This window comes from Ochotona curzoniae, unplaced genomic scaffold (genome assembly GCF_017591425.1).
Source record: "Ochotona curzoniae isolate NIBS_2020 unplaced genomic scaffold, NIBS_Ocur_1.0 scaffold_4505, whole genome shotgun sequence".
Lineage (NCBI taxonomy): Eukaryota > Metazoa > Chordata > Mammalia > Lagomorpha > Ochotonidae > Ochotona > Ochotona curzoniae.
In genome coordinates this window covers 30,362,580-30,387,693 of record NW_024467118.1, presented here as the reverse complement: position 1 = coordinate 30,387,693, position 25,114 = coordinate 30,362,580, and the positions used below count along the sequence as shown (strand labels likewise).

At 47.0% G+C, this 25,114-nt stretch overlaps 1 protein-coding gene across 3 annotated transcripts in view; it reads left to right on the top strand.

Moving 5' to 3' along the window:
• The first annotated feature begins 7,586 nt into the window (after positions 1-7,586).
• The window catches only part of BLK (BLK proto-oncogene, Src family tyrosine kinase), a 44,771-nt gene continuing 27,243 nt past the window's right edge, over positions 7,587-25,114 (top strand). For 2 of the 3 annotated variants that reach the window (XM_040966066.1, XM_040966064.1), the window contains exon 1: positions 7,819-8,105. The gene's annotated coding sequence lies outside the window, so the exon portion shown is untranslated. Of the gene's footprint in view, positions 7,653-7,818; positions 8,106-25,114 lie in introns of those variants that run through there. The other variant, XM_040966065.1, reaches the window with a different exon arrangement.

The window sequence follows — 25,114 nt, the reverse complement described above, 5'->3', positions numbered from 1 at the left end:
GAAGAACATGACCCCTATGCTTCAGGGACTGGCAACACAACAATGATGGTCCTGAACCATTAGCCCAATTACAGCAAACAAAACAATACCACATGGGGGAAATGGAAACCTAAACTCTATGAGAGATGGTGGCAAGGGCTCCAGATAAGGGGTGACCTAGGCTCTGCTGCCCTGCTTGAGACCAACTGCAAGGGCTTTTCCAAATAGACAAGAATCTGCATTCAAAGATAAAGCTCCCAGTTTAAGATTGCATTAAGCCATCACCTGCAGTGCCATGGGTGCCAGTTCAAGTTCCAGTTGCTCCACTTCCAATCCAGCTTCCTGCTAACATGCCTGAAAAAGTGCTTGGGCTCTTGCCACCCATGTGGGAGATCCAGAGGATCTGCTGGCTACTGGCTTTGGGCTGGCCCAGCTCCATCTGTTGAAGCTATCTGGAGAGTGAATTTACACAGGAAAGATTCTCTCTCTTTCTTTGACTCTTCCAAATACACAGGTAAATACCAGGGAGATGGTTCAGAAGAACTCTCTGGGATCTCAACTCTAAGAGCATGGCGCAAAGGCTGTTAACACCTAGGTGTGAACCAGGCCTAAATAGGCCCTCTAGTCCTTTTCCTACCATCTGTTTTTCTTTGTAGGGTTTGGTGTCTTAGTGATAGCGAGAATCAATTTTATTTGGTCAAAATCAACACTTAAAAAATGAAACAGCGAACTTCATGTTGATGAAAACTTATTATTCTCACCCTCTTTTGGACTGTGCTCACTGGCTCTGTATTTTAGGGGATATATAATGGCAGTGTAGTGGGGACTAATATGTTCAGATATGGAGACAAAGTACTGCATGTCTCTATGCATACAGACCAAAGACAGACTTCCAATGAAAGAATTAAAAATATCCTAACAGTAAGATGATGGACTCTCTGACATTGTCCAAAGCCTACATTGTTGGGAAACACTTCAATGGCAATATGAAGGACACCCACTGTAAAACTAGAGGGGAAATCAATGGGGAGGGGGTACCTTGGGGAAGGCCATAGGTAACCCCAGAGCCTATGGAACTATATCATAAACCAAACTAAAATACTTTTAAATATGAAAAAAAAACCAGTGATGAATTGACATCAACTTATAAGGCAGATTGGATAATCCCACCCCTCAGTTACCATAAAAACAGTGATTAAACAAAGACTCACAGATGCCAACAGCTTCAGAGCACAATGGGGAAGCAGCAGTTCCCCAACGGAGCTCAGGACTGAGGACAGAGACATAGAAAGTACAGGGAGTAGTTCCTATGCCTCACCACAACCTCAGGCCAACACAGCCCAGTGCTAGGAGCTATCACCTTGGCCATGACTTTCTTACACAGATAAGAAGAAGAGCCAGGAGAATCTGGTAGCCCTAGCCGCTGAGGACACTAGCAGCTCTGGACTCAGCCACGGGCATCCACAGCCTTAGCCATTGAGGACTATGCAATCTTCACTAACTCTGACTCCAGTTAATGGTGTTGCCCAGAATGCATACCTCTGTGTACCAACACCACCCATCTTTCACCAAGAGCTGGAACCACCACTAGATCCCCTGGAGCCCCTTTGATATTAGCAAATTTAACTGTCTGTTTCTTTCCGCCATTATTACTTTTCAAAAGATATTTTTAAATCTATTAATTGAAAGGCAAAGAGACAGACAAGGAGAGATTTTCCGTTCATTGGTTCACTCCACAAATGCCTACAACAGCTGGGCAAGAGCCTGGAACTCAATTCAGGTCTCCCACATGAGTGGCAGAGACTTTAGTACTTCAACCATCATCTGTTGCCTCCCAGGGTGCACATTAGCAGGAAGCTGAAATTGGGAAGAGAGCCAGCATCCTAACTGCTAAATTACAACCCCCTGGAAGACCATATGGAAATACTACACATCAAACTGTTACAAGTCTAGGGCAAAAAGGGAATTGTGAAAGTAGCAAGAGAAAAGCAATTTGGCCACAGGTAAAGGAACCTCTGTCACCTAGTAGGTGTATTTCTCAGCAAAACCCTTGCAAGTCAGGAGAGTGGAATTCTACACACTTCTCCAGAGTACCAAAGAGACTGCCAACCAACAACAAGATCAGGCAAAAATATTGGCTGCCAAGAGATAATGTCCTTTCTAAACAAACCAAAACGGAGAGTTCATCTTCATGAGCCTTACTTGCTCTACAAGAAATACTTAAACAAGCTCTTTGAATGGAAAGAAAAACACACTAGATAGCAATGAAACAGTATATAAAAGACTTGCCTTATTAGTAGAGGAAAATAACCAGAATAATGTAACAAGGCGATGGTGATGTGTACATTACTTTTAATCTCAGCATAAGATGTAGTAGCTAACAATGATCATATAACAAAGAAAGACGGCAAGAAAAACAAAACATATGAGAGACAGTAAACAAAAACAACTTCCTATAGATAACTTGGAATCCATGCGTGGTGCCACTTAAGTCAATGACTGCAAAGGCAACATCCAGATGAGCACCAGCTTGAGACCCGGCTGCCCTGCTTCCTATCCAGCGCCCTGATGATGCACCTGGGAAAGCGGTAGGAGACGGCCTGAGTACTTGGGTCATTGCCACTCACATGAAACACACAGATGGAGTTCCAGGCTGCTCGCTGTGGCTTGGCCAAACCCTGGCAATAACAGCCATCTGGGAAATGAGCCAGCAGATGGAAAACTCACTGTCTCTCCCACCAACCCTTTCTCTGTAACTCATCTTTCCAGTAAATAAATTAATTTTAAAAATAAACTTATTTTATATTTGAGGACACTCACAGGCTAAAAGTAAAGAAATCAGAAAAGATTTCCCATGCTAATGGTAACTAAAAGAATGCAACTGTGGCTATACTTACTTAAAAGTAGTTCAAAAAGCTTATGGGGGGCCCGGTATGATGGCTCAGTGGCTAAATCCTCATCTTGCAAGCACCAGGATCCCATATAAACAAACATTTCATGTTCCAGCTGTTTTGCTTCTCATTCATTTTCCTGCTTGTGGTCTAGAAAAGCAGTAGAGGATGGCTCAAAACCTTGGGACCCTGCTCCCACATGGGAGATTGTACAGAAGCTCCTGGCTCCTGGCTTTAGGTCAGCCCAGCTCCAGCCATTGAAGCCATTTGTGAAGCAAAATAGCAGATGGAAGATCTTTCTCTCTGTTTCTTCTTCTCTCTGTAAATCTGCCTTTCCAATAAAAATAAATAAAAATATTTTTAAGTTCATTGGAAAACAGAATTGAAAGATGTCTATTTTGATTCAAAAAATTTCTGAAATTCATTCTGTGACCTTTTTGAAAATCCCTTCATAAATTAATATTTTGTTTTGATGATTGCATATTTTTAGTTTCTCTGCATGCTTGCCATTCTCAGTGCTTTTTTTCCCCCTCTTCAGAGGACTAGGTTATCATATGTTATCATTTTCTTCCATCTGAAAGAACTCCCACCTGGCTGGCAGAAACCCAAGTGCTTAGCCCATCACCTGCTGCTTTTCAGGGCATATTGCCAGGAGACTGGATGAGAAGCAGAGCAGCCAGGACTGAAACTGGCACTGTGCTATGAGATTAACCTGGCCTTACCACTGCCCCTTATGGTACTGGTTTTATTGGTTAGTGGTTTTTGTCTGGTTCTCAATGCATGTCTTCTCTTCTTGTGTTATATAACGTTTGGGTAATTGGGCAGAGATAAGCAAGTGGCTATCTAGCAGCTGCTCAGGCTGTGTATGATTGGAGAAATACATTCGAATCTACCCAAAGTCCTCAGCTCTCCCTTAGCTGGACCATCAGTGGTGCCTCCACAGCCAGCTCCGCCACACTGATGCATACCTTAGCCACCAGTTAGTCAGGAGAGTAAGCGGAGCTTATTATATTCTGTGTGTTTCCCTTTTGAAAATAAAGATTTATGCTTATTTGAATGGCAGTGTTACAGGGTGGCAGGAGGCAGGATGTGGGGAATGGACAAAGATCCTCCATCTGCTGGCTCACCCGCTGAATGACGGCAATAGCCAGAGCTGAGCCTATCCAAAGCTAGGAGCCAGCAGCTTCTTCCAGGTCTCCCACGTGGTGCACAGGACCAACCACCCAGACAACCTTCCACTGCTTGCCCAGGGTATTGGTAGGGAGCTAGACTGGAAGTGGAACAGCCAGGTCTCAAACTGGTGCCAAGATAGGATGCTGGCATCACAGCCAGCAGCTTTACAAAAATCTCTCCTTTACAATTCTGGCTGGCTTTCTGTGTACGTGAAGTCAAGGTTTAGCCTCAAACCGATAAAGCTGTAGTTATTTACCTCCTGTCTACAACTGATCCCATGACCTTTAACCTATATAACTCAGCTTTGTCCCACCTGACCTCGTCCTCTGCATCCACTCGACAAAGCTGCTGTTTCCTGCTCTGATTCACAAACCGGACCTGCCACTCCCACTGGGGCTTTCTCCCTGCAGCTCTCCAGTCCAGGGACATGAGGCAGCCGCAGCCAAGATCACAGATCAATGGCCCTTCCGCGGCTGCAGCAGCTTTCTGAGACTTGTTTGTTTTCTGTTTGACCATTTTCCAGTTCCCCAAGATGGTTGCACTTTTTTTTTTAAGATTTATTTTATTTTTATTGGAAAGTCAGATATACAGAGAGGACGAGAGACAGAGAGGAAGATCTTCCGTCAGGTGATTCACTCCCCAAGCGGCCGCGCTGGCTGGAGCTGAGCTGATCCAAAGTCAAGAGCCAGGAACTTCCTCTAGGTCTCCCACATGGGTACAAGAGTCTCAAGGCTTTGGAATGTCCTGGACTTTTTTCCCAGGCCACAAGCAGGGAGCTGGAAGGGAAGCGGGGCTGCCTGGATTAGAATCAGCACCCATATGGAATCCTAGTGAGTGCAAGGCAAGGAAAGACTACTGCACCAGACCCTCCCTGAGATGGTTGTTCCTGGCAATTTTATCTAGCCTTATATATGCTTTCTTCCAGAGGAAATGGACTTTTTCCAGCAGTGTTCCTGGGGTGAACCCCAGACTGGATTCTCTTAGTGCTTTCTTCTGTCCACTACGCCACGGCCCACAGGTAGTGATTTTAATCTGAGGTGAGCTGGTAACAGGAAGCTGTACAGATGTATGGCGGGAAACCTCTGAATTTTGCATAAATCACCCCAAAGGTGCAAACACAGCTGGGAGAGCCAGCAAGAGCCAATACTGACCTGCCACTTATAGAGCCAAGTTCCCATCGCAGCCCAGCCCTGAGAAGCCCTTATGGGGGCTTCCTAACCAAGGTGCCTGACACACCCATCCCCAGCCTCAGCAACATGCCTCACTGCTGCCCATCTCTCCCTGGGGCCTTCCTCCTCTCTGCTCTCTCATGGCCCTTCTCGCTCTTTGAGGGTGGAAATGACCAAAATTGATTTCCACTTCTGTTCAGGTGTCTGAAACCAGAGACAGATGATGTCATTTCCTCCTTGGCCTTTTGGAGTGGCTGCTAGAATCTCTGGGTGTCTGTGTATGTGCAAATGTGCGTGTGCTTCAAACATCCATCCACTGGGGTGAAACAAAAGAGAAACTTCTGGGGCTAGCACAGTGATACAGCATGCTAATCCTCTGCCTGTAGCGCTGGCATCCCATATGGATACCAGTTTGAGTCCTAGCTGCTCCACTTCTGATCCAGCTCCCTGCTAATGGCCTGGCAAAGCAGTGGAAGATGGCTCAAGTGTTTGGGCCCCTGCATCCATGCTGGAGAGCCAAAAGAAGCACCTGACTCCCAGCTTCAGAGTGGTTCGGCTCTGGCTTTTGTGGACATCTGGGAGTGAACCAGTAGATGGAGTGTGTCTCTCTCTGTCTCTCCTTCTCTGGAACTCTGTCAAGTAAAAATAAGTTAGTCTTTTTTATGAAAAGAAAAACTTTTCTCCAGACACACAAAGGCCAGCATCCCTGAGCTCAGCACCCTGTCCACCCGTACCCACTTTACCCTTCAACAGATAGCAACAGACCCAGGAAAATGAATTTTCTCTGTAGTAGCTGTATTTCCTGCTCCCTGCAATACTCTCTATGTACTCCAGCCCATGTAGACACAGGCTGTCCAAAACTCCTATCTTTAGGAGGCTCCTTGATTGTTTGTTGGGTTCATGGTCACAAGAGCTGCTCAGAGCCACCTCCTTGGGAGCCCCTACCAGCCATCATGGATGGGGTCATTGCTCCCACCCCATCCCCACACTGTGCCTTGTGGGGCCACCCCTTTCTGCCCACAGTGGCTGTCTGTTTTCTGTACCTCCTCCCCCAACCTCCTAAGTCTGGGTACCCAATGAAGGGTTGAGCCCATTGACATCTGGCCCCACAGCCTCTGGTCTGTGCTGACCACAGAGCAGGTGCGCAGAAAAGCATGTTGTGTTCACTGAATGGAAATTAGACAGAGTTAGGGCATCTCAAGCCATTCACTTTGCTTAAGTTGAAAGGAGTCTGGAACTCTTCTAACTTGTGTTTAGGTTGGGTCTAACTCTTAGTTGTGAAAAAGCCAATGTAATAATAATTAATAATAATAATAGCTACCTTGTATAGACCACACCGAGTTACCAAATAGAGAAGATTACCAAGTAGAGAAGATGAAACCATCTTATAATTCAGATGTGGAGCTTGGGGTCTGGCACAATGACTAAATCCTTATCTTGTAACCGCCATTATCCCATATAGGCTTGGGTGTTTGTGTCCCTGGCTGCACTACTTCCCTTTCAGTTTCCTGCTTGTGGCCTGGGAAAGTAGTCAAGGATGGCCCAAAGCCTTGGGACCCTTGTACCCATGTAGGAGATCCAGAAGAAGCTCCTGGCTTTGGATCAGCTCAGCACCAGCCGTTGTAGCGATTTGGGGAGTGAAACAGAAGATGGAAGATCTTTCTGTCTCCTTCTCTCTATAGAGCTAATCAGCCCTTCCAATAAAAATAAATTAATCTTAAGAAAAAGAAGATGTTGGGCTTGGTCATACTGTAATAGGAAATTCTCTCATTTTCACCAAAGCCCTTTGGGGAAATGAAGCAGATTCTTTCCATAGTGCCTCAAAACCCATAATGCTGGGTTGTTGTTGTGGCTGCTACTGCTACCCACACCATTGGAGAAATACTTCCCTATCGGTAATGGCCAGTGAATGGCCCTACCATGCAAGAAAAGAAATTGCGGTGGGCACAGACACCATATACTGCTGTATGGAAGCTGGCCTGCCTGACTACGCCCCACCCCCCGGTCCTCCTAAAGGCACAGGCAGCTGGCTGGTGGCTCTCCACAGCTGCGGGCCCACTGTTCCCGAACTGGGGTCATGTGGGACCATCCCTTCCACAGTCTGTGTTCCTCTGAGTTTTCGTAGCCAAAGAAGTGGTATGATTGAAGCTCTGAGATCACTGTGAACTACTGGCTACCTGCATCACCCCCCAGACCCCATCCTGCAAAACCAAATAAAACCCATGGTGGGAATTAACACTTGTTGAGCACCAGTGCTGGGCCTGCCACTCTCTAATCGACCGTTTAATGTTCATAGCATCCTGTGAGCCAGCTATTCTTAGCATCATTTAAAAGACAAAACCAAACTGATGAGGCTGAGAGAACAGGTGCTGTGGCTTGTGCAGCTGGCATGTCATGGGGCCAGGCTTTGGCTACAAGGCAGAGCAGAATCCCTTATAGGGTATGTCTGGGGGAAAAAAATCACCTGCCATGTTGCCAAACCAAAGCCCCAGTAGCAAATTTTCTGGTGGCAGAGGGTTCTCACAGCCAGCGTGGCCCACGGTGGGAAAACACAGCCATGCCTGGTCCTTTCTCCGGAGCCTGTCTGGGACAAGGGGTTCTCTGGGACGTATGGGACCTAGTGAGCTCACAGAAGCCTCGAGAGTGCCTGGCTGGGAGGGGCGGGGCTCTTGCTGAGGTCGCCTCTTGGGGGCAGTGGCTCCCATCACAGCCTGGGCAAGCTGTGGAAGCCATGAGGTCCACCAACCAGCAGGGATGGGAGGAATTCGTCCGGGTGTGGGCCTTTCCTTGAGGACTGCCCTGTGAGATTCTGGCTGGAGACAGGAGGCTGCACCCCCACAAAGGCGCTGTGATTTAGACAGCAATGGTGAGACGCCACTGAAGTGCCGGCAAGGTGAGTCTCTGGCCCTTCCGGGTTCCCGGCTATCTCTTGTTACTCTAAATAGCGCAGTGCTCCAAGGTCTACGGCTGGGGCAGGGAGATGCTACAGTGTTGTTGATGGAGAAGGAATAAATGCAACCTGTACGACAGCCAAGTATGGACCAACCTGTTCCGTGTTTCTATTTTAGAGGTTTTGTTGTTTTTCACCTATGAAAGTTTGTCCATCTGGGTAGTTGCTGAGTTTTGGGTTCTCTAAGGCTGGAAAAGATAGCACAGCAGATGGGAAATTCATGGGTCGTAGGAGGGGAATGGACAGGCACACACTGAGAGCTGCAGGGCTCAGAACAAGGGCACCGGCCTCCATGGAGAAGGGGCTCAGATGAGAGGATGTGTGGTGATGTCTGGTTCCACTCTTGCTTTAATTTTGTTTGAGTGCAGGGCTGTTCCAAGTGTCACACATTTGCAGAAAGGGCTTAAGGATGCTTTTTCTGGCTAAGAGAAGGCCAACTGCTGGAATGATAATTGATAACATAGTTTGAGAAAATTTTGTAAGAATTCCTAGGACTTTGGCAACTTTTCCAGCCATTTTGAAATGGGCAATTGGTTTCATTACCAAGAACTGAAAGAACCTCTACCATTTGTGCATCTACAGTGACTAAGCGTTCTCTGGATGTATGTAGATCCTCCCTCCAGGAGGTGGCGCTCATTCTGATTGAGGCCTGGGCTTAGGAGGAAAGTGGAAAATGGCAACCCTACAGTGGAGAAATGTGCCCATCAAGGTTAGCAGCCACCAAGGTACACTATCTTTGTGAGCTTCCGCCATCAGGAAATCCTCCTCCCACCTCCCCCAACATTATACAGTCCTGTCTTAAAACAAGACAAACCCAAACTAAGGGATGATGCAGTGCCAGACATCACCTCTAGCACTGTCAAGATCATGACAAACAAGGAAAGACACAGCAACTGCCAGAATCAGGCCAGTCTAGGGAGGTGGGGCAACAAAAGCGAGAATTCACAGTCCCGACCAAGAGCCACCCACAAGCCAGAATTCACAGTCCTGATCAAGAGCCATGCAGGCATTAGCGGAGAACCAGGTAAAACACAGTTACAGTCTAGAATGATGCTGCTATGAAGGCACCAGTGTGAATGGTTTGGTTCTGGTCCTGCGGACACATGGGACCATTAGGAGAGGGTGGCTGGTGTCTCCATGAGAGCTATCTGCACTGCCATGGTGATGTCTTTTCTGTACACCTAAAACTATCCCAAACGAAAAGTTTTTTTAAAAAATGCACTCCTCCTGTTATGGAGCAGAAACAGATGGAGTGCACTGTTGGAAAATTGGCATCTGTGGTTCCATTCTGGAACACAGCAGGCCATTCGCCATTCATGTTTTCCTCTGTTCTCTCAACCTCCAGCTTAGTCCAGGAGAGCTCTGTGTCCTTCTCCACCCACACTCCTCACAACTCTCAGCCCAGCTCTCTGAGCCCAGTTCTGTGTCAGGGGGTGGAAGACTGCAAGCCTTCCTGACCTGCTGTGGGGCTCACTGGGCTGGTGCAGGCTCTCTGAGCACACACACCTGACTCCTTTCTGGGCTCTCTGAGACCCACACCTGACTCCTTTCTGGGAAGAATCAGAAGGCCGAGTACGGAAGTAATGCAGAGCCCAGACCCCAATGGCACACAGCCTCCTATCTGGATGGACTCTGTCAATCTCAGGTTGCTGCTGTCTATCCCTGGGACCTAATGGTCAGCCAAGGGGCTGTGAGCCCTGCTGGTCAGATCTTTGCCCAAAAGCCCACTGTGGCCAGTGGAGTGTAGCATGGGGGACTGAAGGTGCCAGCACTTGTGTGAGGGAGAATCCTACTTCCGGAACTCACCCTGCCACCCTGGAGTCTACAGCCTCAGCAATAGCTTCTCCGTGGCCAGTATCCCACTCCTCAGGTGCAGGCAGGTAAAGAGGGAATAGCAACATGAGGCAAAGGACTCCTCCCCAACTCCCCTCTGCTGCCTCCACAGAGCAGGTGCACCTGCTCAAAGGTGATGGCCCCACCAGGTGAAAGGTTTCAGGGGCAGGTGAGGAAGGAGACAGAGCTGTGAAGTTGTAGGATGCCAGCACTCAGGTGAAATGTCACAACACCTCAGTGAAAACCTTGAGATCACGTAAAATCAGAACTCAATAGCAGTGACTATGGTGGGACCCAACAGGTTCCCCTCCAGCCACATCTGAATCATCCACTGCCAGTCCCTTTGCAAATTACACTGGCCCCTGCAGTTTCTGGAATGCACTTTGCTTGCCCTTGCTTGTCCACTGTCATGGAATCCCCTCTCCAACTTCCCATCCTCCCCTTTTAAGGCTCAGGCCTGCCATGAACAGCTCCTCTTCATCCTTGTACCTTGGCTCATCCCTGCGTCCCCAGCACCTGCTTAGGGATCTGGCTGGCAGGTAGACTCAGTTTTCTCAAGGTCACAGGCAAGGTCTCCAGGCTCCTCTAGATTCAGTATCCAGCACAGCATCTGGCCTAAGGGTGGTGGCGGGCAGTACCCCTAAAATGATGCCTGGGTGACGGAAACAAGGGTACAACCCTGAGAGCAAGTATAGGCTCAGACATGCTTCTCGGGAGAAGTCTTCACAGCTGCAGAAGAGAGATATTTATTTAAAGACCTCCTCTGGTGCTGTTGCACTTCCCCTGTTGGGTTCTGGACACGGGCCTTGGCAGCTCTGCTTCCTGCTCAGTCGTGGGGTGCAAAGGAAAGCACTGGCCCCTGGTGCCAGCTGGGAGGGCACTGAGATCTGTCTCTGTCCCTTGGGGGACTGTGAGCCAATGTCCTGTCTGTACTTCAGGCTCTTCCTGTGAAGCAGCAGCAGCTACAGCCTCATCAAGCATAGGTGCCAAAGCTAAAAAGATTCACCTGATGGGAGTCTGGCTGAAGCTCAAGGCCCAGAGCAGGGTCCTTCCAGGGCACCCTGTCTTCACAGCATTCCCTTGCTAAGGGGCTGGGACTTGGGGGCCAAAAGGACAGCCCTCCTTGCCTGGGGACGGTGTCACTGCCCCTCTCTGCTGGCCTCTTTGAATACCCAGACACTGGGGACGTTGAGCCAGGACTGGAGGCAGGCATACCTTGAGGTATAGAACTCAAAGAGGCTGGCCCTCCCTCCCTGCTGGGGCCATCCACATGCACGAACTATTTATGTAAGTGTGAAAAGCACTACCACAAGTCGTGTCTGCGAGGGCACTGGACACTCTGGGCTTAATTTTATTGGCTTTGAGCTTCGAGACCAGGGCCTCTTGGGCAATTTGCTGGTAATAATAAACTCCTTGACCTTATGTGCCAGCATTCACGTTGGTGGATGCCCATCTGCGGAGAGCACTGTAGCTTTTACGTTTGCCAGCTCAGAAGTATTTGGAATCTCCAAGTCAAAGGTTTAGTGAGGTAATTTCATTTTATCTCTTGGTGTGGCTATCCCGAAGCGAGAAGGACTTGGGGATGGGAGTGAGAGGGCACACAAGGGACTGAGTCCAAGGTTTAGCCTAGCCACTTCCTGGCCGTGGGACACTGAGCAAGTTGCTGAGTCTCTTCCTAAGATGACAGTTTGACTCCAGTTTCTACAGTCACTTCTACCTAGCTCCGGAACAGTAGCTTTGCTCTCAGTCCTCCTTATTTGTTGAGAACAGTGCAACACAGAATGTGATTAACCCAAAGCCTTAACTCCTGAATGAGTTGACTCTGGTGCACGGGCAGCACTGCCCTTAGCCTACACCTGGCCCAACTCTCTGAGTTGGAATCACTGGGGCAACCCCTATGGGTGGAAAAGACATTTAACACTCCTTTGGCTTATTTTTATGCATGATACTTGTTGGAAATCTTTAAAAAGGATAGCTTGGTTTTATTATACTTCTCGAAAGAGGAAAACAACTTGATGCGAATGAGATGCAGGGAGCTTGACGGGTCAGGTGCATTCTTTTTAGCAAGTCAGTTAGGTCAAGAGCCATGTGTTTGGACCTCAGTGCGTGGGTTGCTGGGAGAGAACCCTGCTCTGAATCGGGCTTGAGCACCCTTGGCTGCTGGTCACCTCACACACGGCTTGTGCAGGATTTGTCTCATGGTGGCCTTGGAGCCTGAGATGCCACCACTCCATCCAGGAGCTCTGTAGAGGGACTTGGGAGAATTCCTCTTGGACTCTCAGGAGAAGTAGGTGTTGCTTGAGCCTCACCACTTCACAATGACGGCCGGCACCAGCTCTCTAGCCATGCTTCTTCTTCTGTCTTAACACCTTCATCTGATTTCTTTCTCTGTTTTTCTCTCATTACATTATGTTTGAAGTGGCCTCAACTCTTTTTTTTTTAGGGACACCAGGACATGAATGAACATACAAATATACACAGAACTTTTCAAAGAGCCCAGGGCGAGGTGTGTACGCTCAACAAGAATGTTTCCTTTTTATGTACAAAAAATAAGGGAACTCTCACTATCTGACCATGGTGAAATATGTAGCTGTGGGTCTATTACAGTTGCATAAAAGCTAGTTTCAATTGTCTGCTTTTATATACACTCCCCTATGCATTGTTAACATTTAATAAAATCGTTTCATTGGAAACCTCTTTTATCCCTGTTATTCTGTGGTACAACTGGGTTTTTTTTTTTTATTTATTTACATCATTTGAAATGCAGAGACACAGAAGGGAAGACAGAGATCTCCCATCTATTAGTTTATTCTCCAAAAGCAGCAGCCAGGGCTGGGCCAGGCTTAAGACAGGAGTCGGTAACTGCATTCAGCTCTCCCCTGTGAGTGGCAGGGACCTGTGTCCTTGAACCATCACCTGCTTCTGCTGAGGATGCATGTGAGCAGGAAGCTGGACTCAGAGCAGATCTGGGATTCAGACTAGTTCTCCAGTGTGGGCTGTGGCATCCTGAGAGGCAGCTGAACTGTTATTGTTATGCCAATGCCTGCCTCTAGATGTTTTGAAATTATATGCTTTATTATAAAAAGACATCGCTTATGAAAACAGATTCAAAATATTCCATTTTTGAGATTTTTATTTGGATGCCTATAAGGGAAAAAGCTGAACTCTCCTTTGTCTATACAACATGGAAAAATGAATCACTTGAATTTTGTAGCGGCTTCCTGTCTATGAGCTGGACTCCCAGGTATCTGCGCATAGTGGAAAGTGTCAGGTCAGGACAGGTGGCTGGCAGACTGAGAGCTTGGTATGCTGGTAAATTTTTCACAACCAGCTCCTAGCTTCCTTAGAAACAGATGTGCTGGCCACATATGCCCATTTGGTATAAAACATACTGCTATGAAGGATGTATAACACATCATTTACAAATAATAACGAAACAGGAAATATTCTTTTTATGTGATTTTCTTCTACATTTCACAATGGTTCATATGTTTTTTGATCAATATGTAATAATGTCCCTATTATAAGTTACACAATCACAGTCCAAGGAATTTATATTATACAGCACATATAATATTTTCATTAGTAAATACCATGTAGCCAACAGTGGAATGCTCTCACTGACTTTTGCTGCCATTGATGAACAAGTGTGGTGTTGGCATGTATACTGATTGGTATTTTCATTTTGATTGATTGATTGATTTAAAAGGTAGAATGATAGAGAAAAAGCGAGTTTGACCTCCTATTCACTGCTCTCTTCTCCAAATGGCTGTAACAGCTAGGGCTGCTTCAGGCTAAAGACAGCAGCCAGGAACTCCATCTGGGTCTCCCTGATGGGCGGCAGGAACCCAAGTGCTTGAATCATCTTCCACTGCCTCCTATGTGCATTGGCAAGAAGCTGGATTAGCAGCCATAGTGGGACTGCTAAATCCCGGGCACTTCGCCATGGGAAGGAGGTATTTCATGTTGGGGCTTAACTTCCCCACCACAATGCCTGCCTGCATCTTTGCACTTATGCTAATGAGTAAATCAAAATGGAACAACAAAACAAATCAAAATGGAACAACAACTACAGTCTTAATTCTTGATTCACTAAACTGGTTATTCACTTTAAATGCTCAAAAACGGTTTGCTCACATTTTTGTGCTATTTACAGTGTGTAGGACAGATTTACAAGTGTAGAAAATTAACAAATCAACCTGCAGTTTGTAGCATTTGTCTATTCCTACGGTATAAATGCTGCTGCTAGGTTCAATTTCAAGTTCCCTACATGATCTGGCTGAACGGAGTTGAGAGGCCTAGTAGCAATCCCTGACATAGTACTTCATCTTACATAACCTTGACAGTGGGCTCAGGCAATATTAAAATTGGCCAAAATTGGTTTCAGTATAATTTCAATAACTTTATAAAAATTTCATATGGTGCCTTATAATTAAGTTTTGAGTAATGATGGGCATATCTACCTGCTCACAAAATTCCCAACAAGTTGCCAGTTGGCTTTAGCGAAGCAACATAAAGTAGCTGCCACATGTGTCCCTGCTGAGAGGCAGTCTGCAGGTCAGGGGCCAGCTAGAGTCTGGCTCCCTAACACAGGGACAAGTGGAGGGTCAGCTGTTGCCTCCTAGACTTCCTTGAGCCCTGAGCCTGTTGGTGGGGACCTGGGTGGCTCCACTGTGTGCTTGCTGCTAGGCAGGGATTTCCTTGCTCTGCTTGGCAGAAAGGTCATGTTTCTTTGAGGGGAAGGAAAAGGGTTTCGGACCTTTTTCTCTGAGCCCCCTTGGAGAGGGCAGCATGAGCAGCAGCAGGCAGCACATCCTGCCCCCCACCCCCCGCGGCATTCACACAGCAGGATCCAGCCATGCCCAGAGCCAGGTTAGCTCCCCTGGTCACTGGCTGTGTCTAACACCATCACCTCTTTCGGTATGACTCCACACACTCTCCCCAGCCCTCCTGTGTATTTTTGGCCTGTCAACACAGCCACACATATGAAAATAGACAGCATGCTATTTGGTATTTCTTCTCCTATTGGCTGGAAGAGCGGCTGACACATGAAGGAAAGGCCTTTCCTGGGTCACCCACAGGGGAGAAGGCAGGCCTTTAGGAACTGACTTTAGCTATATGTTGGTTAGCACAGAAATCGTGTCTTTAAGATCACTTTCACATGGCCAAAAGCTTCTAGCTTAATCACAAGTGGGAGTGACTGCTGTCCATGAGCTCAAACGATGTCCCCAGGAGGGTGATCTGCAGGAAAGGACAATCCAAGTGACCAAGAAAGGTGCCCTCTCCCCCCGAGCACAGACCTTGGAAGTGGGGGCTGGCAAGTTTAGTGATGAGTACCCCAGAGCTCTCTGGCAGGTGGAATATGGGCTCAGGCTAAGGACATCTCTGCAGCTATGTGAGAGGCTAAGACATGTAGGCACATATATGTTTAGATACATGCAGAGCTATATCTGCACCAAAGCGATACACACACACACACACACAGGCACAAATATGCACAAATATGCAAGTGCACACACACCCTTGCCAAAAACAACAAAACCACCCACCATAACAAGTATCACTGCAGCACAAGTGAGTAAATAAATTCCACTCTGTCAAGAGCTCCCTGACCTCATTCACGTTGTAGAAACGGTGTTGCTGGGAACCATCCATCCCAAAGTTCTTTCCACTCTTCGTGTTGTACAAGGTTTTCAGTTATCAAGTGACAAGAAACCTCTGTCCTCTAGACTGAGCGGGTGTGCAGAAGGGAGACAGCTCTGATGGCTCCTCCCTGTAGCCCAGCAGCTCCATGAGGGACAGGGGGACAGAGTCAGGAGAGGCCACAAAGCAGCATAGCTTGGGTGTAAAGGAAGAGCCAGATCTTGCTCCATTCTGGTTCTCACAGACATTCCTTGGCTTAATACACTGCTCAGGCTGGTGTGCAATGTTGGCTAAAAGTGAGGAGTTACCCCAGCATTTCCGGCAAAAACTCTATTCCCTCATGCAGGTAGAGACCTAAATACTAGCCAAAACAGCCATCTTAGCATAGGCCCAAGGATCACCTGGAATGTTCTCTTCTCTCCTTGTGTCACTCCCATCCGCTCCAGGTGGGACTCCCACGAGGCCATCTGAGCTCCCATCTGCCCAGACTGGCCCAGGAGCCTCCTTCCATTGACCATGCCCATGTTTACTGGCCTAAGCCCACAAAGCCCTTGTGCTTCTACTTCCTGTTTCCTGGTGGCACCAGGTGATAAAAAAGCCATGGGTGGACCCAAGTGTGGTGGGGAGCAGAATAATAAGCTAATAGAAGAAAGAACAATCCACTTGTATCTTAAAGCAGCAGGGAGCCTGTTCTAGCTCTGAGCTTATAGCTTTGATATTTTGCCCGACACAGAGCACAAATGACAATGGTGTTTGCAGGCTGCATTTTCAAAGTTGAGGGGAAGTGGGCAGAGAGAAGGGAGGTGAGAGAAGGTAGGGAAGGCAGGATTGGGAAGAAAAATGGCCTGCAAACTAGTTAAGATGGCAGGGAGGGGATTGTAAAACAGAACAGCGTTGTTTTAGCTTCTCACCTGTGCCAAACCCTGCCCCTGGGAAAGATCTTGGCCTGAGCTGCAAGGAGGACATTGCTCATAGGCCCTGCCCCTAAGGAGGGCCGGGGTGGTCACTCAGACTGTGATGAAGCTACCCTCCCACTTTGCAGAGCTGTTGCGAACTTTTAGAGGATAGGAAATCAGTACCTGGGAGCAATATCAAAGGGACCCATGGCCTAGTCACATGTGGACAGGAAAGGCCTAGGCCAGAAATGGCCAAGTGCTTGACTTCAGGCCAACCAGAGTCCAACAGGTCAACCTGAAAATGAGGGAAGACATAGAAATCCTTGGGGAAACAGAGTGGGCCACCAACACCGACAGGATCCAGGGGAACAAGTAACTTGAGTGAACAGGACACTGGGTTCAGAATGGGACTGGAGCTGGGAGTGCCAGGAAGGGTTTGCTGAAGAATGTTAGTCCATGCCCAGCTAGTATTATTGTACTTCTACAACTACACTGGCCTTGCTATCTTGTCTGGGCAGTTTCCTCTCTCTGGGGTTCAGGTCTGTATGCTGCTCATTGAGGTGGGGTGGACCAAATGACCTCAGAGGACATGCTAGTCAAATTCGGAAGAGCTGCTGGTACTTGAAGGCTGAGAACTATAATGGGTGCTTTGTACCCTTGAACTCACTTAACAGCTTGGGACGTCAGTGTCATCGGGATGCTGCCTGAGGGCTCAGGTCCAGAAAGGACCAGAGCCAAGATGCAAACTCAGGTCTGTGTACTTTCAAAATCCGTGCCCTAAACTCTCCACCACCTGTATTAGCCACTGCCTTGGCACTGTAGTGGGAAAGAGAAGATTGGCATCTGGGTGAGGGCTGGGCACACCTGTGACATCATCCAGAGTTCAGAGTCACGTGTGGTAATTGAGTGATCATCAAGAGCTGTGTTCACACAGAACTGTGTGGTGGTAACCATAGGAATCAGGAAGGCTCTGACTGAAGAAAATTCTTCAGTACTGGGAATGGGAAGCGCCTGGGGTGAGCTCATCTGGGAACAAGAGCACCTCTCATGTCCTGCTCCATCAGCCAGTGTTAGGAGTCTTCCCTTGTCCCTTCCTGGTGACATGCCTGTCAATCCAGTCGCTCAGGCCCTAGCTGTGACCTTCCGTGACTCCATATTCCCCACACCTGCCCATCATTCACCTTTGTTTCAGCTTCTTCATCTCGCAGCATCAGGACAGTCACTTGTCAATCACTACTTATTGGGACATTCAGGAAGTCAGACACTGCAGCCCAGGGTGCCCAGGGCACGGAGGCTGAGCCAGGTGTGCTCCCTGGTCTTTCTGCTTTGAGTTTGACTGCAGCAGGCACCATCACAGAGGCCCTGCAGGGTGTGTCGGGGTTGTGCAGGGGTTTTCACAGGCCTCAGGGGAAACCCTGGCCTGTGGGCAGGAAATGCTGCTGGGGACTGACAGTGGTCATTTTTACTCACTTCCCCCCACAGCTGTGGGCTAACTAGGAAATGCAGGGAAGCTGTTGGGTGCCCCATCCTCAGGCAGAGTAGACCTGGAGGTGAGGGTTGCAGGTAACTTCTACTGTTTTTATTTGAGATGTCAAGTTAGTGACTGGGTGCTGACCTTGACCCCTAACCTGACAACAAAGGCATCCCCCTGGTCATTGGAGCTACTGCCCTCCTTCAGATTCTGTTGTGACTGTTGTGGGAGTGCCTAATGTCCTGGCGCCCATGAGGTCCATCAGCAGATTCCAGCAGGAAGTCTGGCCACCAACTGTGCCTACCGGCTGAAGGGTTCCACTGTTCCCTACCACCCATGCTCTGTCACCCCAAGAGAAGTCATTTCCATCTGCCTATTTCAACATGACGTGAGTTCAGAATTTAGAGACCCCCGTGGATCAGACATGGACTTTGTACATTCTGCTCCCATGAGCCAGTCACTGCCAAGCCACAGACATAAACCAAGCCAGCTCTGATAGGAACCAGGCAGGCACTGGAAAAGTTGAATGTGCCCTGGTGGCTCTTTTTAATCACGAGGCTGGGTTTTGTGGTCGTCTGCGTCTGGGTCCCAGGGGATGCTGCAGGGTCTGCCCCAGCCCAGCCTCAGGAGGAGGGAAGCTTCAGAAGGAGCTAGCTATGTCAGGGGAGCAAATGGGCACCAGCCATGTGGGAAGCAGACTGATTTTGCACAGATGCATCATTTGTCTCCCGACTTGAAAACTAGCAATGTTATATAACCTCAGAGGTCCCTGACACCAGAGAGATGCCAGAGGGCATTCTACTGCCCCAGGTTCCTGACCTCAGCACCACCCGCGGGAGTTTCATGTGATGCATAGTTTCCATCACTGGAGTCGGGATGGGCGTCACACTTTCATGCTGCCTTTTTTACTTCCTCTTTTCAAGATGAGCTTCTTTCCTGTGTCTTCACAATGAACTCTCTCTCTCTCTCTCTTTTTTTTTTTTTTAAGATTTATTCATTTGAAATGTCAAATGACAGAGAGAGACAGAGTTCTTCCATTTACTGGCCATGTGCCCAATGCCTGAGACAGCTGGGACTGCACCTGAAGCTCGGAACTGAACCTTCATCTGGGTTTCTCCCATGGATGCTCTCCTCCTGTGCTTTCCCAGGCACATTAGGAGGTGGAGCAGCAGCTGAGACTTGAACCGGTGTTCTGACATGGGATGCAGCCTGACAATGGACATTTCAAAGCTGCTTGGCCTTTCATTGTATAAACTCTCTCACAGTTGGACTCTTGTGCCATAATAGGGGGCTATGATCACCACCAAAATATCATGCAGCTTGCAAAGCTGCAGACTTTCTTTGCCAATACCACCAAAGAATGACAATTACATGGGAAGAGCTAACGTTCATTTTGGGGGAGGTATGGGGTGGGCTTGGAACTGTATTTTAGTTCATGGTGACAGTGGCCTGAATTGTTCAGCCTCTGTCATTTAGCTCCCTGACAACCATATTTGCTGGCTGGGGTTACTGATGTGGTCTTTGGCCGGAGAACAGACTTTCCTCTCAGTGAAATGCAATGACTCCAAAGGCACGCAACCCCCAAGAGCTTGGCCTCATTTGTTCTTAATCAGAGGTCTGTGAATCGCTCCAGGGTTTTGTGGGGTGGTCGGGGAGGGATCTGGAAATAGACCACCAATTTGGCATGGATGTACAAGTGTATTTTCAGGGGATAATGTCTGTAGTTTCATTAGCTTTCCGAGGAACTATCCTCCCCTCCAAAAATATATTTTGAAAACAGCTCTCTCTCTCATTCAGTTTGGAGAACTCTGAAACTGAAGAAAAAAAAAAAAAGAAATCTAAAGATCTGTGTTTATATCCTATTCTAGCAAATGCAATAAGAACTAATTACTCCCATTTTAAGGATGTGGAAACTGAGGCATAGCAGCACTTGCCAAGGGACATACTATTAGCCTGTGAGGAACCTTAGGTTTGAACCCAAATCTCCCTGCCAGGTGTATGCTCAGGTACCCACTAGACTAAGGTGTTCCATCCTCAAGGCGTCACTACTGGTTCGGTTTCTTTCACCAAAGTTTCTTGCTAATGTGTTAAAGAGCTTCTGCCCAGATCATGGCCGTCAGCAGTTTTTAACTTAATGAAATGTTTTTAAAAAAATAGATTGATCCCACAAGCTTTGCATTTCTCAGCAGGGAGTCGGACAAACAGAAATGGCTGTGGTTGGTGAATTGTTCTGGCCTGCTGTAAGCAGTAACCAGAGGAGGGAAGCTGTATTTATCAGACTTAAATGTTCTTACTGAAGGCCCAGAAAGGGCCTTCAACAACTGAAATTCAACAACCTGAGCCACTCAGTTGACCCAGCAGGGTAGGTAGGGGAGGCCAGTGCAGTGACTTCCTCACTACCTGTGGGTCTGCTCCTTTTTATCAGCTGTTTTTATTCACAACAAAGCATCTGGCACAGTGAACAACTCTGACTTCCTAACCAGCTGATCTCCTTTCTCATACTGTTATTTCCCTATACTTAACTGTATCTGCACATGTGGAGGCAAAGAAGCGGGTGAGGGGTGGCGGCATTCAATCCCACACCTCTAGGCTTTCCCAGAAACTCTGCTAAGTCACCAACTTCTTATTATTGAAAATTAGCAGTGAATAAAGAGGAAAGGCTTCTTGAACTGTAGCAAACAGTTGTGCAATAAAAGAGCAAGTTATACTTCTATCTTGCACATTTTCAATATGGTGCAACATTAAGTCTTAGATGGTGCCGAAGTATTGGCCACTGACTCAGAATCAGTTACACAGTGGACTTGTGCTGTGGTATAGTGGGTAAAGCTTGGTCTGCCACGACCCCAGATGTGGTGACCTTAAACTAGCAGATGCAAAATTTATCACTTGCTCTATAATTCTTTCAAATACATACTCTTAAAAAAAAAAAAGAATTTGTGTATAGGATATTACTAGATGTTGGAGTGAATGACATCTTCCAGCCATAGTCCTGGTCAATTAAGCTATCTGCTTTTTATGGCAGTGGGATACTGGGGACAGTGAATAGGTACGTTTTCTTGTGCTTGAGTTTTTCTTGATTGAAGGATTTAGTCATTCATTCACTCCAACCAGAAAAAAAGACTTTGAGCAGACTCTGTTCCAAGTGTGAGGACTGGGCCTGAAGATCCAAGGATGAAAATAATGAGCATGTGGTTCAGATGCTGGCTGTGTTCCAGGTCTGCAAGCAGCACTGTGAGCTCACTGGAAGGGATGGCTTATGGCCACAGTGTCCGGAATCTTGAACAGCACCAGTTCTCTAGGCAGACCAACTGAAGAGACCAAGGAAAACAGTAGCTAGTGTTTGCCTGGATCTTTTCCGGAGCTTGTGATAATTTCTTAACATGGTTTTGTCAGTATCCTCATTAACGTGTTCAAATCCTTAAACACTGCACCAACATTACTCTAACATCATGTCGGTTACCTGGTACGGATGTGGATAGTATAGAAGACGAGTGATACTAAACTTCTTGATTTTATAATTTGGTCTCAACAGAGTGACTTTTCATGTTTTTTTTTATATTTCATAATCACTTAACTATTATTTAATATAAATATAATGGATCTTCTAAGACAACCAGGACACATTTCTACTCCTATTTTGTAAATAAAATTTAAGGAAAGCAATCATGATTACTCAAAAGATAACTTCTAAGATCCTTTGGACAATATCACATGATCGCCTTTCTCAAAACTCAATTATTTGTTAAACAAGCGATGAAAGAGGGTTCTCTCAAAGTTCTTTTGTGCCATTGATGAAATGTACATCTTGTTTTATCACCACACTTCACTGCCCAGATGAGCCTCTGGGGCTGGGTCACAGCAGACGCATCCGGTTCCAGGCCTCATCCTCCTCCATGTACACACTGGCCCTAACTGAGACACCTTATGTGGTTGAATCAGGATATGATCCTTAAAGGAGATGTCAATAGGTAGTAGGGCAGGCGGAAGAGGGTAGGCAAAGGTAGAAAAATGAGGGTGAATCCAGCAGAAGCAAAGACCAGTGACTCATGCGTCATGTTGGAGGCAGAGGAGCTGGAGTGGCAGTGGGAAGATAGCCAGTCATTCTTCTTGGGAGCTGTCTTGAGTTCCTGTGTGTACCAAGAGTGCAGGAGCTGGATCAGCTTCATGTCCTACCCTCTTTCTCAACATCACTGGGGAGAGCCTAGATTACCCTCCTACCCTTCAGCACTTCTGAAAATCTGCAGAAGAATTAGGAGCCCCTGGCTTTAGGGCAACTCACACAGCCTCCATCTAAAGCCCTCATCAAACAGATGATTGACATGCCTAAGGCTGCACTGTGGACTATAGAAATCACACCAGACGAGCCAGTGAGACCTTTGAAGCATTACAACGCCATGGGGCCTTCTGAATGGACAGTCAGAGCTATGTAGTATGTGTCTAGGACACTGGAGACATTCATTGACCTTTATGTTTTATGAATATGGTCAGCTGCTAGACTTGTACTAGGTAGATGCTGTGAATGAGACTTGGGTAACCAGAGTATCCCTGATGCTGGCTTAGCTGGATTTCTGAATCTGCCAGAACTCTGAGCTGTCTGTGCCTTTAGAACACTTCAGCCTGACTTTTGTGAGGGCAATATTGGTGGCGGGGAGGTCCCTAGGTCATGAAGGGTATAATGTTTTCTGATGTTGAAACTAATCAATCCGAGAGCAACAAAGGGCATACAATGGTGGATTATGTTGTTTCAGTGTCTCCGGAAACAAGGGCAATCCTTATTTCCTGGATGTATAGGATCTGGGCAAGCTCCCTGTGTTTGCTGCCCTTGACCAGGCTGAGCCAAGGGGTTATCCCAGCTCAGCTGGAAAACATGACTGAGAAAACTGAGCCATGCTTGGTCCCTGGGGTGAGCACACCCTGCTCAGATCACTGTGCAGAAACCAAGATGTCCCTCAGTCATGGGGCAATGGCATCTCAGTTCACTAGAAGATACAGCCCCAAGAAGACCGCGCAAAAAGGTCTGGGTGCTGCAGGCAGGGGCTCCACAGTGGGCTCCCACAGGGCAGGCTGAGGCCCAGCAAGCCACTTGACATCTCCCCAGCCCCTGAGTGTAGAAGAGAGGGTCCTTCCTGGGTCTGAGCTCGGAGGTGCAATAGAAGCCAGGGGAGCCTGGGGACAGAAGAGGAGACACTGGAGAGTGCAAGTGGCCCAGAGTAGAGTTGCTGCTCCTGGCCACGTGGCCCCTGGGTTTCCTTTCTGACCCTCTGAGCTCTGCATTCTCTTCTCCCTACCTCTGGGCCATGGTCTCATCCTAAGCCTCCTTCCTGAACTGGCCATACAGCCACTGGCAGGCTCCTTGGCTAATACACCTATGCAGTGGCCAGGAGTAGGAGATGTCCATTCCAGCCCTGGCTGCTCATCACATTCTTGGAGAGAGTGGTTAAAGCTGCCGAGTACTGGACCCATCTCAGACTTTCTGCATCAGGCGGGAAGCCCAGGCTGCGGCTGTGTGTAAGGCAGTGAGCCCATCCCCATCAGGGCACTGGGATTCGCTGAACTCAGCTTATCCTGTTCTTAGCTAGCTCCCATTCCACAGTCAGTGCACCTATGGCTCAGGAACCTTAAAAAACATAAACATTTTTTTATGTCCTAAGGTCACCTATAAAAAAAATAGCTTTGAAAATACTGCCCAAACAGCTAAATTGATGTTTTAAAGATTGCTGACTGTGTGGGTTTACTTACAATAGCCAAAGGTTGAAAATAGCCTATTTGATCAAGCATAGCTGAATAAATTAATGATTAATCTATACAATGACCTACAGTTAGTAATATGTTCTAAAAATTACATTTACTTATACAAAATTTGCACTGTAGTGTTTATGGAAATAGCCAAGTTATCTCACTAGACAGCTGGGCTCACTTTTTCAGTGTTATATACAAGCAAAATCTCTAGTACTACATACATTAAATGTTCACAGTGGTTTTCCAAAAGTGATGAGGTTATGGGTGATTTTTATTTTGTTCTTTGCATAAACTAGAATTTTCTAATTTTCTGCATATTTATTGCTTAATAAAAATTGAGAATGACAAGTAAAATAACTTTTCACTAAATTATCTTAGAATTAATTAAATAAATAATAACTGTTACTAGAGAAAGTAGGGTAACATAGGCACATACATTCTTGTGTATAATATCAAAAAAACAGGGCCCCGGATGATGGCTCAATTGACTAATACTATGCTTGCAAACTCTGGCATCCCATGTGGGTACCAGTTCATGTCCCAGCTGCTCTACTTTCCAGCCAGCTTCTTGCTTGTGGCTAAGGAAAGTAATAGAGGATGGCCCAAAGCATTAGGATCCTGCATCTATGTAGGAGACTAGGAGGGGGCTGGGGACTCCTGGCTCCTGGCAGCTCTGGCCACTGCAGCTATTTAGGGAGTGAACCAGTAAATGGAAGACCTTTCTGTCTCTCCTTCTCTGTATAAATCTGCCTTTCCAATGTATGCAGAATGGAAGATATCATGGTGGACACAAGTGCAGGATGTAGGCAGGAGTGTTTATTAGCTAAGCCTGACCACAGCAGTTCCGCAATACTCCAGGAACCACTATGCCATGGACAAAGTCAGGGGTTTTAAGCTCCCTTTGCTGCACAGCGGTCAGGGTTTCCCAATCAACCAATACACTGTGCATTACAAATCACCCAATCAATTTAGGTGGCATACAACCCAACCAACTTAAGTTCAGACCACACTTTAAGCCAATCAGCTAGCAAGCATGCTTACAGAAGCAGAAAGCTGCAGTTAGCTATGCTTGAAACTTAGTCAAGGAACCAAAATGTAGACACATCTGTCCACTGTTATGAGCTTATATCTTATATGCACCCTGTCACACCAATAAAAATAAAATAAATCTTAAGAGAAATATCTAAAGGACAAATTGACAAAATGTATCATAAAACTTAATAAAGTTTTACAACTGAGCTTAGCAGTTTCACCTGTACATTTTTAAAGATCTATTTTTATTTACTTGAAAGTTAGAGTTACAAAGAGAGAGAGAGATCCTTCATCTGCTATATCACTCTCCAAATGGTCACAGTGGCAGATCTGAGCTG